We start from the raw sequence: 12191 nt of genomic DNA, 5'->3' as shown, positions 1-12191 counted from the left end.
CTTCTAGAGTCTTCCTACATCGATTACACGGTGGAATTCCATGATTTCCTTTAACGAATAGGTCCTCCTTGGTGGTTTTCTAATTAAATCTTGCTGAAAACACAGATTCACCAAAACTCATGGAATTTATTAGTTTAAACCCCTAAGTCTATGTTGGTGATCCATTTTAGCTATTTATATAATTTATATTGATGGTTTGTGATGAATGTTAACTACCATCAACAAGCTCCCCCACACTTAGGCTTTTACTCGTCCTCGATAAAAAGATGGATTACTCAAGACATAACCTTATGACAAGCCATTAACATAAAACCATTCCTAGTCATTCATGCACTGCAGGATTCAAAGTGTCTACCATGAAACTTTGGGTGGTTGAAGAATGGAACAGGTTGAAACAGATCACCATCTTCCTTTAGTCAAGTCAATTGGAGAAACAATTAAATTTTTTTGAAAACAAAAACATAGCTTACCTTCTCCTTTTTGTGGTACTCTCGAATCACTCGGTATATGTGGTATTTTTGGATCCTCACCAAGGCATTGATGATTGTGCCTTCTTTTTACCTACTTCTAAAAGCTTATGTGGAGCTCAGGTAGGGATGGATATGAGAACATACTTGCATTGCATATATTGTAAAGTCAAAATGAGGATCTGAGGAGAAAAATGTCATACTCTTAGATCAAGATATGCATGTGTGTGGATATGTATATGGTGGCTAACCTAATTCTACTATGCTCCTTGAAACATGTCTATCTTATTTGAAACTTGAAAACTTTTGCAAGAAAATATGGGCTATCTTATTCATCTCTTTCTCTCTTTTTTTAAGCAAGCATCTGAGTACCCATTGTTTTAGATATCTTGAACACTTGTCCATTTTTTTCTAATACTTTCTTTCTTTTTCTTTTCATGAATAACTTTTGCATAGCCCATGCCTCTCTTTCTGCAATTGAAACTTTTCAAGAGAGATATTTACAAGAACTTGGAGCATTTATCCTAGCAAGCATATTTTTTTGTGTCTATTCTCAATATAGGAGTAGAACATTTTTGGGAGGATGGAAAACATGTTGTTGCATACTCCCAGTGTAGGAGCAGCAAATATATGTGGAGTGTACGTGATCTTGATCTTGAGAGTATGATAAATTTCTCAACAAGGGTCACCAGGTTTGACCAAACTCAATACAAATACAAGTAGTACAAGTAGAAAGTTTCTCTATCCTATATATGGCTCTGGTGGGATATTACTTACCACAAAGGAGAGGTGTAGCTATTCATTTTACTTTTTGAAATAAAATTCTCCAATAACAAGACATCAAGAATCAAGTTCTCATTATTCTACTATATCTCATTCCACAACAACTTAAGTAACATGGGGTCCCTAATAATAAGTTCCCAACAGTAGCAAGGCTTCTAGGAAAAGTATTATGTGAGTCTATCCTTAAGTCATGACTGAATAATCTCTTCTCAGGTTTTAAAGTTGTTTTATCAAAGGATTTTCATTTTGCTTCGAAACGGAAAGCATAATAGGTGAAAATAGAGTGTATGGGCCGCAAACCTGACCGTGGATGAAGCGTGAGGTGAAGCAGCACTGTGGTGGGCTGGTCAGCCCATGTAGGAGGCTAGGTGGCCCACTCTTGGGTCTATTTTGGTCTAACTTTGGCGAGCGTAGTTTTTGGTCCATTGCTTTCTGAATTTCATGATTTTTGCAATCGAATTCTGTTTTGTCGATGTGGTGTGTTTCCCCCCACTTGTTTTCTTGTATACCTTTATGCACAACATGTGGAGACAAAACACATATCCAAAAGAAATAGAGAGAAAATAATAATAATAAGACTCCATTAATATCATAAGACACTTTATTACACAAACCAACCTAAACATAAACTTCAACCACTCTAACAATCTGAGCTAAGCGAGCAACCTAAATATTAAACACTCGACCCGACACTCGTGCCTTATCATCAACTATCTAATTCTCACTTCCTCATCTTAGCAACATAATGATTTAAAGTGCTAAGATCATGTTGTAGGCTCTTGCGATAGACTTGTTCTTCATTGATCCTTTGTTCTAAGGTATAGATAACATCAGAGAGGTCTTTAATCTTCTCTAAGAGGGCAATAGTCATCCTTGGATGTTTCTCAACCTTTGGGATAGGTGGTGATGGCACCTTCCTCCTCTTCTCCTTTGGGGGAACAACCTTGATCTGATCAGGCATAGCTTGGACTCCATCAATGGTGGTACGAGGGGTGATCGATTTGTATTTCGCACATGTGACATCTCCAAATTTATTGGTCTTCACTCCAGTCAGCACCTTATGTCCCTTCAAAAGAAGGAGGTTGATCTCCTTTGTCACCTTGATCAGCTTCTGGATGTCTAGACGAGGCTCTTGTTGGCATGGCTTGTCTTCAAGAAGTGGACGTGGTGGCGGTGGAGCGATCACCAGACGATGGATAGCTTGGATGAAGTAGGATTGGCTTGAGCGAATGGGGGTGACCTCTAGAGGAATGATGGTCAGCGCAAGCACATTGGGCTTCTTGCTAAGATCAAAACCATAGGGGACGATCTCTTTGTTTGCCATGGGGACTAGAGAGGAGGAGAGGTTTGCTGCTATTGGAGAGAGGAGGCTTTGATGAGATGGCTATGGAGGCAGGTAGGGGCTCACTTATATAGGGGGAACAACTTGGAACAGGGGTCAAGATCTATCCCTAAGGGTCTTGTAACGAAAGAATATGCGAATGCGGTGAAAAACTGTAGGATTCTAACAAGGAAGGATCTAGAAGACATGAGAGAGTTGACTAGGCATGAGAGGGGCTGACAGTGGGCCGCGCGGCCTCTAGGTGGGGCTAGCTAGCCCCACATGTCATCCTCTCATGGTGATTTTTCTTGTGGTGGTTTCTAATCCCTATCTAATCTCAAAAAGTATATTTTCACGTTATGAAACGTAAGAAGGATGGCAGTGGTGTAAATTTTTGGTAAAATAAGGAAATCTACCTCATTCAAATCCTCAGGTGTTTTTTAGGTTCTAGAAAGATCTTGAGACGGTGGCCATTTACCTTGAATAATGTACCTTCATCGTTTTGAAGTGTTACCGCTCCATGCGATGAAGTGCTTATCACCTTGAATGGTCCTTCCCATTTGCTCTGAAGTTTTTCATGCCCGAATAATTTAACCCTAGAATTAAAAAGTAATATCTTTTCTCTGGGGCAAACTCCTTCTTCTTGATCATCTTGTCATGCCATCTCTTCATTCTTTCCTTGTATATCTTGGTGTTATGATATGCTTTTTCACGCCATTCATCAAGTTTAGAGAGTTGCATCTTCCTCTTGGTTCTGGCAGCTTCAAAGTTCATGTTCCATCGCTTGATGGCCCAGTGAGCCTTGAATTCTAGCTCAACAAGTAGATGGCAGGTCCTTCCATGGATAAGATGGTATGGTGACATGCCCAATGGTGTTTTATAGGCCATTCTATAAGCCCATAGTGCATCGGGTAGTTTATCCTTCCATGTAGTCCCCATCTCGTTGACCATCTTTTGCAAGAATATTCTTAATTTGTTTGTTTGATGTTTCTGCTTGGCCACTTGTCTGAGGGTGATATGGAGTAGCAACATTGTGATGGATTCCATGCTTTGACAAGTAATTATGAAAATTCTTGTTAGTGAAGTGAGTGCCTCCATCACTAATCACCATCCTTGGAACTCCGAATCTTAGAAATATTGTTTCTTCAAACATTTTCTTAGAGTTCTTTGCATCAATAGCTTTGTATGGCATGGCTTCAACCCACTTGGAGACATAGTCAACTGCCACCAAGATGTATTTACAGTTCTTTGACTTCAGAAATGGTCCTATGTAATCAATTCCCCAGATATCGAAGAGCTCGATCTAAAGGTTGTTGATGAGTGGCATGGCATCTCTTGAATTGATATTCCCATGCCTTTGACATGCTCCATATCTCTAGATGAAGTCTTTTATATCTTCATACATGGTTGGTCAGAAGAATCCACTTTGCTAGATCTTCGAATGAGTGCGGAATGCACCATAATGTCCTCCATATGGTGATGAGTGGCATCGTTCGATGATCTTGATGCCTTCTTCCACCGATACACATCTTCTAAGTAGGCCATCAAAGCAGACTCTAAATAGGTATGGTTCATCCCATATGTGGAGATGACTTTCATAGATGAGCTTTCTTTTGTTCTCCCCTGGTAGTGCGTAACCTGCAACCATAAAATTAACAATATTTGCATACCGGGGGTTGGATTTTGTGTCTTTGAAGTGCATGTCATCCCGTAACGAATCATTGATGGACAGTTCCTGTGAATTCTCAAACTGCATTCTAGACAAGTGATCAATAATAGAATTTTCTACTCCCTTTTTATATTTTATTTCTAAGTCAAATTCTTGGAGTAATAAAATCCATCTTATAAGTCTAGGTTTAGCATCTTTCTTAGTGAGCAGGTACTATAAAACAACATGATCAGTATAAACAATCACCTTAGCTCCTACTAAGTAAGATATAAACTTATCAATAGCAAAAACAATAGCCAGGAGTTCTTTTTCAGTTGTTGCATAATTAAGTTGAGGTCCCGTCAGAGTTTTGCTAGCATAAGCAATTGCATGATGCTTCCTATCTCTGGCTTGTCCCAAAATTGCCCCCATAGCATAATCACTAGCATCACACATAATTTCAAAAGGTAATGACCAATTAGGGGGTTGAATGATTGGTGCAGAGATAAGTGCTTTCTTAAGAATGTTAAAAGATTTCAAACATGCATCATCAAATTCAAAGGGAATATCCTTAGCCAAAAGATTTGTTAGCAGTCTAGCAATATGTGAAAAATCTTTTATAAAGTGGCGGTAAAAACCAGCATGACCAAGAAAACTCTAGATCCCTCTGATATTTACAGGAGGAGGTAACTATTCAATTACTTCAATTTTAACTCTGTCTACCTCAATCCCTCTTTCAGACACCAAATGTCCAAGCACTATGCCTTCTCTAACCATGAAATGACAATTTTTCCAATTAAGGACTAAGTGTTTTTCTTCACATCTTTGCAAAACCTTGTCTAAATTTTCAAGACAATCATCAAAAGTTTTTCCATAAACAAAAAAAATCATCTTTGAAAACTTCCATGATTTCTTCAATCATATCAGAAAATATAGACATCATACATCTTTGGAAAGAAGCTGGAGCATTACATAGTTCAAAAGTCATTCTACGATAAGAATAAGTTCCATATGGACTAGTAAAGGTGGTTTTGCTTTGGTCGTCTGGATGGATTAGTATCTGGTGATAACCTGAATACTTATCAAGGAAACAGAAGAAAGAGTGATTCGCTAGTCGCTCCAATGTTTCATCAATGAGGGCAATGGAAAGTGGTCTTTCTTTGTTGCCTTGTTAAGTTTTCGGTAGTCAATGCACATCCACCATCCAGTGATGGTTCTTTGGGGATTAATTCATTCTTTTCATTTTTAACAATAGTCATGCCTCTCTTTTTAGGTACAACTTGAACAGGGCTAACCCACTCACTATGTGGCACGGGGTAAATGATCCCGGTGTGCAGGGGTTTCAAAACCTATTTCTTAATAACCTCTCTCATCGTATTATTAAGCCTACGCTGTGGCTCCATAGAAGGTATAGAGTCAGGATCTATAGGGATGCGATGGGTGCAAACAGCAGGGCTGATTCCCTTAAGGTCTTGGAGCGAGTAGCCAAAAGCAGAACGATGCTTTTCTAAAACAATTAGCAAGCATAGGGATTCTTCCTAAGAGAGTTTATCACTTATGATCATAGGAGAACCCTGATCATTATTGAGAAAAACATATCTAGGACCAGAAGGCAAGGGTTTAAGCTCAATGGTGGGCTTAGGTGGTTCCAGCAATTCATCTAAAGGTTTAGGGTTTATGGGATTCTCATCTTCCTCCTCGATGAAGAACTGGGCATCATCTTCAAGGTTGGGTTCAATCAAGTCATCAAGAGATGCAACCTTAACCTCTTCCATTGGGTCTTCCTCGAGAATTGGCTCAATCTCAGCATTTAGAGAATGAGTAATGGGTATATAAAGCTTAAAGTTTTTCTGAGTCTTATATTCAACTTCCCCATTTGTCCTTCTTGGATAAGTCTTTCAATTGGTTGTTCTATCAATAGGTAGAACTCCATAATATCAAAGATATAGAAGCTCAGATGAACCTAAGTTCCTTTTACCTAGATAGGGAGGACATACAAAAATCCTAAACTTAAGAGAATGTGTTCTGAAAGACTTTTCAATAACTTTGTTGTTGGGGGTTAATGGCATGTGTGTCAATAAATCATGAGCAAAAGATGCAGACATGATATTAACACCCACAACTAGATTGTAAAGAGCATGGAAAGGAGCTTTATTAATTTGGCAACGAATGGATATAGAAGGTGAATCTAGGTGAATCACATTAGAGGAAAGCTCTGACTCTTCTAACCTCTCATTGCTTATAATAGACACTAGCTCTTTCATAGTCTTTTTAAGGAAAGCTTCCTCGGAAGGGTCTAAAGGTTCTTCATGAAATGATGATTTTCTAGACTTCTAGGGTCTCCATATGGTATGGTAATTCGAGGTATTTCCATATTCATCAAAAAGTTCATCCTCGAATTCAAGCATAAAATCCAAAATTGGAGTTTCCTCCTTTTTTGGTGGTTTGGGATCTGGGACAGTTGAAGTTGGTAATGGGTCTAGTAAGAATTCTAGTTCAGCTATCTAGGATTCTTCCTCTAATGGCTTCTCTTCTACTTCTTTAGGGATGTTCTCTAAGATTTTCGTAAGAATACTTCTCCCTAAATTGGTAGAGACATGCAAGAACGAGCCTTCTGAGGCCGTATTAAGAAGCTTTGAGGTTTTCCTATCAAGACCCATATAGAAGTGTTAAAGAAGAATAGGGTCTTGAATGGTAAGGTCAGGGCTAGTATTAATGAGAGTTTTAAAGCGTTCCCATGCCGTGCCTAGAGATTCTTTTTTCTTTTGTTTAAAAGATAGAACCTCAGAACAAAGACTAACTACTCTAGAGATGGGAAAGAATTGTAAACAAAAACAAGAACACAAGGCTTCCCAATCTCCTTGTCTACTCCGTATGGTGAGATTATACCAATGTTTAGCTTTTCTCGTCAAAGAGAAGGGAAAAAGCTTCCATCATAAGGTTCCGTATGACATGCCTGCTACGCGTAGGCATTCTCAAACTCATTTAGGTGGGAATAATCATCTTCACCCGAAAAGGGTTGATCCTAAACCATGTTAATTAAATGCAGGTGCAGCTCATAGCCAAGTGTTAGGATAGGCTTTGAAGACTCTCATGGTTGTAGGTGTGTGCTCGTGGGTGCACCATATTGGTAGATAGGGGTGGATTCTAGATCCATGGTAAAAGGGAAAAGATAAAAGATAAAAGATAAAAGAATAAAAGAATAATGATCCAAGGATAAGCTAGGTTCAATGTTAACTTAGCAACCGTTTTCCCGATAATGGCGCTAGAAATGCTTATTGGTTAAATTAATGCACACAGAATGATTTGCAGGCGCACGTATATTATACCAATGTAGCACTTTACCGGGAGTACCTAGTTTTATATCGAACTCAAGGAAACGTGTGTGAGATTAACCAAATCTAACTTATCCCAATTCACAATCAAGGCTAGATAATAGGAGCGTAAAGGAGACTGCTAAGGTCTTCTAGTTCTAACTTCGGTAAGCTTTGTTTTCTATTGTTCAATTCTGGGGATATTACTAGAGAAAACATAGGTAGAGTATGTTTTCTATAGCAACAATGTCCTGCTAGGCCTACTAACGGGAGGTGTACTACAAAGGATTCAATGAGGCTATAAAAGTCACCCTCGCGAGCTAGCACCGATCCAGAAAGTAGGGTACATCCACGAGTAACCGAGTCTAAGCACCACGCTTACACTATGAATACTACTTTAACCCAGGAGCTATAAGGATTAAAGTACTCAAAAGAGAGTCACAAACCTGAAGAACAATATGAACAAGATGCTTACTTAAATTAGAAGTCGACTACCAGAGAAATCTTAGAAGCAAGCTCAAGAAGAACTTGATTCCACCAGAGTACAAGCCATAGAGAGAGCACCGACAAGCCGGGACTCCTCTAGAACTCTTCCCTTTCACTCTATCTCACTATCTCTAATACAAGACTAGATCCTATTGAGGACTAATCTTCTCTTGATTGCTAGCTATGATCCTGGTGGACATATGAATTAGGGTTGCTGGCTTCTCAGCTCTCAGGATCAAATGAGGCATATCCTAGAGGGAGGGGTGCAGGCAGATATATATAGCCCCATTGAATCATCCTGGACCCCAGATCAAACTGACTTGAATAAACGGTGTAGATGCATCCTAGGAGGCGATGGAGAACCGACGTAGCAACGAGGTTGATAGGTGGGACCAACAAGGACCGGGCAGCCTGGCGGCCCCACATGTCAGTGTCATGTGTCCTACTTTGGTGGAGAGCCTTTTGGAGTCTTCCTATGTTGATTACGCGATGGAATTCTATGATTTCCTTTGACAAATATGTCCTCCTAGGTGGTTTTCTGATTAAATCCTGCTAAAAACACAAATTCACTAAAACTCATAGAATTTGTTAGTTTAAACCCCTAAGTCTATGTTGGTGATCCATTTTAGCCATTTTTACAAGTTATATTGATGGTTTGTGATGAATGTTAACTACCGTCAACAGCCATCATACTTCACATGGTAAACTTGCGTTACCACTTTCTTCTTTGGTTGAGCTCTGGACTGATATTGATCAAAAATAGTCTTTACAAGATGGTGATCTCTCTAAGTGTCTAGGAGCTGCATACTCTACATATTATGGCCTAAAATATGGTGGAACATGTGCCACTTCATCAAACCAGCCTCAACCTAAATAAGGATGAAAATATGTGGGTTGTGGTCCATATGACATGGGAATTGGCTACTCAAAAGAAGAACATGTTGCTGCTGTGTGAGATATATCTCCTTGCCAATTCCGCTCTTGAGACTTGCGCTTTGGATGCAGTTTTGATGATTGGACTTTCTTTGGCCGATTAGCGACATTTGCTTCTGCTATCTTCTCATATTTAGCTAGAAGTTCCTCAAAGCTAAGCTTCGGCCTTCTACCCTTCTGCTTGTCATGACCTTTACCTCCAATAGCTATGTAAGCATCCTCCCTTTTCCCATCTTGATCGACATGCTCCAAAGGAGAATCTTTAGCTGATTTCTCTTACTCAACGAGATCAATCGACTTTTGCTTTAGCTCAAGAGATTTTACCTGCCCCCCTAGTGTCTTCTGGAACTGTGATAACTTTGTTGTTCTCTGAAATATCTTCTATTTGCAGTTCATGAGCAACAACCTTGTACCTAGTTGAGGGCTCCACATCTCTCTCTTGGGCATTTGAGCCTTGAGCTTTGAGTAAATTGATTAATGCAAGCTGATTTGAAACATGTTTGCCATCAAGACTAATTGGATCCAATTGGTCCATTTGTTGAGCTTCAGAAAATCTCAATCGTCTTTTATCAATGGCCGATTAGATCACTCAATAAAACATATTGCAATTAGAAGTATTATGATTAGATGAGTTATGCCATTTGCAATACGTAAGCTCTTCTAAGTTTCGAATAGATGGCAAAGCATTGTGATCAATGATTCTAACAAAATTATTCTTGAGCAAGATATCAAAGACATGATCACAAAAAATAAAGTCAAAGGTGTACTTTGATTTGTTTAGCTAATTTTTTGTGGAGTCAGCTTTAAAGCTAGGCAAACGAATGGATCAGTTTTATTATCAATCCATTCGGCCACACCTTTGCAGCTGCTTTTGAAAAACTTTAGCTTTGATGAACTACCACTATCGGCCTTGGCATATGGAACATTGTGTTGGCCGATAGAATTTGAATTTATTTTATCATCAACAAGTAAAGTACCTTCCACAATCGGCCTTTTAAAATTAGTAGCAAGAATATCGCTAATAGATGTAGCAATTGGAATAATATGGCCAGATTAGGAATTTGGTAAAGTACTTGTACCTTGTGCATTGTTGATCAGGCTTGAGAAGTGCACATCCTTGATTTGAATGGTGTTGTTCTTCATCTCTAGAAACTAATCAACAAGAGGGGTCAAATCACCCAGAAGCACCTAAACAACTGCTGTGCTAGAACATAGGAAGTTGGCTTAACCGACTTTAGCACTAGCAGGCAAACCCGCAGGGGTAGTTGGCCTGGCCAACTTGGAAGTCAGCCTAGCCGACTCAGGACAGGCAGTAATCGGCTTAGCCAACTTCAAAGTCAGCTCAACCAATTTTGAGCAAGCAGGCAACCCTTCTTTGTTGCTTGTATGGGCTTGATCTCTATCAATGATGTAGTTATCTCTAGATAAATGTACAACCCCTTTAGCTCCCAAAAAATCAAATCTAGCTATTTTCTTGTGCTTCTCATGCTTTTCTGTAGCAAGACTTATTTCTTGAGATGTGACTGTTTCGAAAAGGATATTGTGTTGTTTGGCTTTTGTAGCTGAACCCTTGCTTACATCCGAATCAATTCTCACTTTACTCACTGTACTAATGGACAAAGCTTCTTTTTTCATACTCATAGCCGATGACTTAGGTGTGATCGGCCCCTTGCTAGTACTCCCAAAATATTTATTTTTAAAATCTTATGATCTTATGTAACACCCTAAAATTTGCATCATTTTAAAATATGTGAAAATGAGTTATTTATGCATTTTGTGAGCATTTAAATTTAGAAAAATAAAAACTTTGTTAAAATTAAAGTATAGCTACATGTTTGTGCATACACGCTGCTGCATAACTTTTTTGTGATGCTTGGTTTGATAAAAATTGCAATGGAATTTTAATTTGAATTGAATTGGATGTGAAAATGTGTTTAAGAAAATAAAAAGGAAATTCTTTCTCTTTTTCTCCCTCTCCCTGGCATCTGACCTAGCTTGGCCTTTTCTTCTCCTCATAGGCCCAGCTTTGCTTTCCTCTCCCGTAGGCCAGCCGGCATGCTCTCGCTTTCCCCGCTTCCCTACAGTGGGCCAGCTCCTTCCTCGCGCTTCCGCCTTGGGCCAGCCCAGCTAGCAGCCGCGTCACCCGCGCTGCTCGTTTATCCCGTGCGTCTCGCTGATGGGTGGGCCCACTCTATTAGATGAGTTGCCTTACTCATGTGTCTGCGCCAGACTCCGCTAAGACCCCACGCCACCCCCGACTCCGCCCGTGTGCGTGCGCCCCACGTCTCCTGCCCTCAAATACTGACTCCCTACACCACGCCGCTTCTCGATCAAGTCTCGCCAAAGCCGCTACCTCACTGAGCCGCTATGCCATCGTGAAGCCCTACACCATTGTCCGCCGTCCACCATCTCGAGCTGCACGCCGCCTTCGTCCACTCCATGCTGTAGTTTTTCACTGTGGTGAGTTCGCCATCGCTTTCTCTGTCTTCCGATGCCCTCGCTTCATGCTATCGTGACCCGTACGCAAGTATCTAGTTACATCGGTGAGCTTCCCATCTATGGCCATGGCGCCACCGCCAGCTCACCATCGGTCCGCTCTCTCTCTGATCTATTCTCAGGCGTCCATCATCGATCCAACGGTCGATATTCACCGGTACCGTTTTGGTCGGTAGTTTTGCAGAAGAACCCCCGCACATTTGTAGATTCGAACCCATGGTCCAAAGTGTATTCCTAGAATACATTTTCTCTTCTAGGAAATATAGTTTCTTCAGTTAGATCCAAAATACGCTTTCATCTATTTACAGTTTTGTCACTAGTTTTATTTAGGCCATAAAAATCTTTGTTTTAAATCCGATTTGATCCGTTCAACTTAAGTTAGATTCATAATTGCATAATCTACATGTTTATACTACTATTAAGTATGCTTTGAACTTTTGAAATTCGAGGTTAGATTTAATTTATTATTTTGTTAAAGGAAATCTTGTTTAATTCATAAATTCTTCGTTTTAGCTCTGGTTTTCATGATCTTCGCGTCTGTGTGTTTGTAGCGAGATGTAGATTCATTTTACAAACTTTTCATCTTGATTTTATGCTGTTGGTCTACTGTTCTAATGTATAGTCTTTGTTTGCTATGCATGATTGCTCTGGATGCTTGTATGTTGTTGTGATTATCGAGTATAGATGGTGAGCAATTCATGGGTGATCAAGAGTACTACTTTGATGAGCAGGATCAGCAAGAA

This window comes from Miscanthus floridulus, chromosome 5 (assembly GCF_019320115.1).
Source record: "Miscanthus floridulus cultivar M001 chromosome 5, ASM1932011v1, whole genome shotgun sequence".
Classification (NCBI taxonomy): domain Eukaryota; kingdom Viridiplantae; phylum Streptophyta; class Magnoliopsida; order Poales; family Poaceae; genus Miscanthus; species Miscanthus floridulus.
The sequence above is the reverse complement of the archived record's forward strand: the minus strand, read 5'-3'. Positions refer to the sequence as shown.